The sequence below is a fragment of the Wyeomyia smithii genome, chromosome 3 (assembly GCF_029784165.1).
Source record: "Wyeomyia smithii strain HCP4-BCI-WySm-NY-G18 chromosome 3, ASM2978416v1, whole genome shotgun sequence".
Taxonomy (NCBI): domain Eukaryota; kingdom Metazoa; phylum Arthropoda; class Insecta; order Diptera; family Culicidae; genus Wyeomyia; species Wyeomyia smithii.
This window is the reverse complement of record NC_073696.1, coordinates 143,822,471-143,828,072: the sequence shown is the minus strand read 5'-3', so window position 1 is coordinate 143,828,072 and position 5,602 is coordinate 143,822,471. Positions and strand designations below refer to the sequence as shown.

The window sequence follows — 5,602 nt, the reverse complement described above, 5'->3', positions numbered from 1 at the left end:
CAAAGTCTCTCCTAGTTCTATTTTCACCCGTCATTTATGTTATCTTCATCAAAAATTCTTCCAATTCCAATTCTTCTGTTTCTGATTGTGCCATATGCCATTTTAACGTAATCAGACCACGTTTTCAGGAGGTCTTTTGTTTACTTTATATTTTTCCCATGTTAACATTTGCATTTTACAAAAAAAAACAAATGCTGTCCTTATTTCTTCAATTCTTTTTTCAATTACAACCTTCCAGGTCATTCTAGACATTCAATTTCCCCAAGTTTTCTGTTTATTTAACTGTTATCGGCAGGGTTCTTCGTCCCCACGCCTTCATTCGTATTTAAATTTTTCCAACTGTGTTATGCCATTTGACCGCTATCCTCACGGGCTGCATATCTCTTTCGGCGACTTTTCGTATTTCTTCACGCCATTTCCTTCTCTAAACCTTGTCACGCCTTTTCTGTCATTGAAAGGCTCTTGATATTTTTGGCGACTTTTTCTATTTCTTCACGCCTTTATATTCTATTTTCCTCTTTAATTTTTTATTTATCGTATTTTTCCCCGCAGGTATAATATATTATCGTGTTTCCCCATTCATTACTAGGGGTATTCATATAAAGCTGAGTATTCAGCGTATCCAGTGTATTCCTTGTATACTTATCCAAATATTTACGAGCACGTATTTTCTTCAGAAGAAATCTGATTTACCAGGTCGTTTGTCGATACACGTCGATTTTGATGAGTATTTATTAACGCCGTTTCAAATACCAAGTCTAAGGGGTCACCTAACGCAATTGCATTGTGCTTAGTTCCGATAGTAAATTTCCAAATTAAATGTGTATTGTCGTGTACGTTTAAAAAGGCTCGATTGATATACTATACTATGTTGTTTTCAGACAAAATTAGAACCTTCAAAATTAGATTAACGTAAATGCTCACTAAAATGGATTAATTACTGATATACTGAAAACATTTTGCATGTCATTTATCTTAAACTATATCTTCAAGCCCCTCGTTCTCCGTGCCTGCTGCAGCTGCCGACAACAAAGCATCGACCACAACTTGTGCTTCCCAAATCTGTTGCTGTGCGGATGAAAATCATGACTGAGGTAAATAAGTTAGCTTTTTGTCGTTGTCTATACTTAAAAAATATTTTTCAGGTTTGTGAAAAACGAAAACGACAACGATTGCAACCTACTCACCGATGGACAGATGCAGAAACTGCCGATCTGCTTAATACTGTTCTGGAAGAGGTGAAAGATAACCCGGAGTCCCTAGAGGTTTGTTAATTTATCTTAGTTTTCTGCAGTTCTGGCTGTTTAATTATCATCCTTTTCCAGAAACCTACCGCTCAAATTTTTTACATAAAGATTGCTGAAAAAACTCCCTCAATTAAAGCTTTGAATTGGACGTTATTGAAGAGTAAATTGAGGAACTTGAAGACATCGTACTTAAAAGCAGACGCTTGGAAAAATCAACTGGTGCTGGCCTGCTGGCAGAAGGTATGGAATCAAGTGTATCGGAATATATACATAAAATATGTCCATATTATGAAACTCTGGAGCAAATCTTTGATCAACGTAAAAGTGTTAAACCGGACGTCGTCATTGAGACGTCAAGCAGCACCTATGAAGATTGCATTATTGAAACGGAACCTGTCAATGCTAGCATTTCTGAATTATACGATTCGGACCAGTTTGTCACTCAAGATGCTGCTTTAATTGAGAATATCACAGAAGAGGAAGTGTTGAGTCAAGATTGCGAATACGGAACTGACGCGAATCGAACCATCAGCGGCATGGATTTTACAACATTTAAAAACCAGCTTAAGAAGCGACCTCTGAAGAGGAACAAACCATCGATTAATTCTGGATCGATCTCGCTTCTGGTGGACATACAAGAGAAAATTCTTAAGTTTGAAGAGACGAAATGGAATAAGCAGATACACATGGAAGACGAAAGATTGCAGCTGGCCAAGGTACAGGCGGAAAATGAAGTTGAATTAAAAAAATTAGAGCTGTCTCAACAGCTGGGAATCAGAAAGTTAGAGTTGGAGAAAGAAGAACGGCTTGCGATGGCTAAGATGAATTTGGATATGGAGTACATTGAGCGAATCAAAAAGTATGAATTGCATTTGAAAGCAAATAACAATGTTTAATTTGGCGCTCAGTAATGTGATTTTTTTATCAATAAACGGTTAAATTTAATGCAAATCTTTAATTATCTCAAACAGTGCTCGACGTTTCCGCTCTCCTGCGTTTGTCGTATTCGTGCTATGCATTTCATCGTCTTCTTCTATGTTATCGTTTACTGTTTCTTGTAGTTCAAAGTCATCTTCATCCTGACGATGCTCTATTAGAATATTATGCAATATGGTAATAACAAGAATCCAGCGCAAGGCTAGTTTAATGCTTTCATCACTTCCAGAAATTTTCAGCTCTTTTAGACTATTGAATCTCTCTTTCATCAGTCCAAAGCAATGTTCGATTCTAATTCGAAATTTGCTTAACGTTTTATTGAATTGCTTCCTGTCTTCGATAGTTCTTGCTGTGGTATTTATTCTGTACGGTGTAATAACAGTGGTTGTCAATTTATAGGCACTATCGCCTGCTATCCATTCTGCTCCAGAGAAATACTTAGAGGGATTCGTTGATAATTCACAGTTGTTAAAAATCCTGCCGGGGTAACCAAGTACCATTTGACGAACCTTTTTTTTTTGATAGTCACACACGGCTTGGATTTTTAACGAGTACATGTGTTTCCGTGAGAAATATGCTTCTGGATCAGTAGCAGGTTTTTCAGCCAGCTTAATTTCTGTACCATCAACATACCCAATGCAATGAGGCAGCTCATGGAAGTTTCTTGCAACTATTTCGCGTCTTTCAGTAGCGTCAGGCCATGAGATATATCTCGATTTCAGGTTTAGAATGGCTTTGAAAACCCGATCAGTAATGATTTTAATTGTGCCTCCGTCACCAATTCCAAAAAAGGCAGAAAGTTTGGCAATAGATGCGCCTTCGTTATAAGATCCCAAACGATAGAGAACTATTAAATGTTGGGTTTCAACGGGAAATTGCTTGCGCGCTTGCAAAGTGTGGAATACCCCATCATGCCGAATCAGTTCCAGAATTATTTTGAAACTGCTCCAGCTAACACGAATCAATTCTTTGAAACGGGTTTCATCGAGGTTTGGTAGAACGTTAGCAGTAAATGTCGAGATTTAGGTACAGATCCAATTATAAAAAGAGCTGCATACCGACAATATTGTGCGATCGTTTTCGAAAAGATGTAATCCTCGATAGCTTTGTTTTCCTGATCTTGCTGGTCTGAAAAATGTATACATTTAAGCTATATTAGATGACTTCAATTCTCTTATAAAAACCTTGACCATCTGCAAATATTTCTAGATGTAATAAATTGTCGATAAATGTTGTTCTGAGATAACTTATTAGTTTTCTTTTTTCGCTAAATTTCGGCATATTGGATACTGTTTGCAAAATGTAAACAAGAAACAGGACAGCAACGACAACAGTGATGCCGAATCAGCACCAGCCCTACCAAAACGCAACTTCATGTATGGGTGAAAATTGGAAGTTCGCATTTTGAGTTTTCTACAAAGAATTATTTTAATAAGCTCTCAAAAGCGAAACATAGCTCTTTTTTACGACAATGATCCTCACTTTTCATCATATGAAATATGTCAAACGAGTTAATCTAAGCCTAACCTTTGGCTAAATGGCTCAGACATTTAATTTTTTTTGATCTTCAAGATATTTAATTATTTTAAGTGGTATTGAAAAATCCATTCTCATTTCTTGGAACTTTGCCAAAACGATTCCTAAATGTAGAAATGAATCTGGTATCTCAGTTCGACAAAACTGCGTTTATGCATGAACAAGCATGGAAAAGTTCACTCCCTAGCAATATTTCATGCAAATGTGTTCTTTGATTTATCAGTTATCGTTCAACTATTTCCACTCGCGTACAAGTTTTCCATAGAAACGCTGCTGATTGTTTCTAACGCTTCTAACAGTTCCGAATACCATAGAAGGAGACTGAATGATTCAAACACGATAGTATTTATTGTATCCAAGTTCACTTGCACTCAACATTATCGCGAGAAGCTTTGAGATATTATCGCCAGTGATACAAAATTATGAATCCAAATGAACGTTAGATTGCGTTCAATTGTTTGCTTGTCGGAGCAAATAGGTATCATCAATGCTTACGGAAATTGTAGCATGGTGCATTAGCATCTGATACTTGAAATCACCAAGAATCATCGTGGTATATCACGGTGAAAGCACGACGTGGAGTAGCCGAATTACGCCTACAAGCAACCAACATTTTAAAGAATCATTGCGATCGCTTGAGTGCAATCGTTTACGATTCTTTCGTGAAACACTCGCTATATGTTGCTCGCTCCGCCTAAAGCAGGCAATACTGAAACAAAATCATCAAAGAAAGCTACCATATATTTCTTTGCTCTAAGTTGTCTCTTGCAAGCTTGAGAATGTAACTTTTAATAGTGATGGTTTGCTAGGATTGAAAGCTTATAAATAGCACGTTCAGAAATGATACTCGAATGATTGCTATGCGATACGAGTTTTTCCATCCTTGTGCATGAATACCAAGCATCCGAAGGTACGTTCACATGAATGCATTGGTAAACATATAGCAAATACGTGTCGGTAAAAATACTTCTCGATATGAAGACCCCTACTAATTTTGGCCTCGAACTTACGTAGCTTATGGTCGGCTCTTGTTAACGCGGTTCTGTACTGTTGTTTGTTGGGCTCATCAACAGCCGGAAAATTTCTTTGTATTCACCTGTCCGTTTTTCGTTAAGGGGTTTTGTGTTTGAATATATCTTGTGATATATTAGACTCAGCATGCGTTACTTCGTGTTTTCCTCTGAATTACTTAAAAAAAAAATACAGCCCGTCACCCTGAGGTGCTCAGGTGCCTGCGCTGTCGTAACTTATAACATCCAATATCGTATTCCAATAAACATACTCTGCCGTCAACTGAGATTCATATAATCAGTCATAATAACGTTTAAGTCGGTTATTATGAACTTTCTCTAAACGGTTTCCGTTTTTGATTACTGTGGTCATTTCACTTGGGAATTCCACTACTTCATAAGGTCCTCTCCACATATTCTGGAGCTTTTGACCTGGTCCTGTTGGGACTGATTTCACTAAAACTAAATCACCAATCATGGGCTGCCATTCATTTGCCTTTCTATCATAAACTTGCTTGCGCTTTTCCTTCGAATCTTTTAGGTTGGCCTTCGCGTTTGCGTGGAGGTCAAAAAATATCATTTCATCTCTTGCGTATATGTTTCATATGTCAAATTGTCCACTCCATTCCGTTTGTAAATGGAGGTCGGAATTCGTGCTGTGTGCCCGTACAATAATTCGAAAGGGGTGTACCCCGTTGATGAGTTTACTGAAGTATTATACTCAAACGTAAAAAATGGAAGTAATTTATCCCACGTGTGCGGTTTTCCGCCAATAAATTGCCTTAGGTAAGTTTTTAATTCACGATTTGATCTCTCCACCAAGTTAGCCTGTGGGTGATATGGGCTAGTGGTAATTTTCTTGATCTTCAAGAT

The 5,602-nt window shown here is 37.5% G+C and overlaps 1 pseudogene; it reads right to left on the bottom strand.

Annotated features, from left to right (window-relative positions):
* Window positions 1-2,188: 2,188 nt before the first annotated feature.
* Window positions 2,189-3,466, bottom strand: LOC129728638 (uncharacterized; annotated as a pseudogene).
* Between the last annotated feature and the right edge of the window lie 2,136 nt (window positions 3,467-5,602).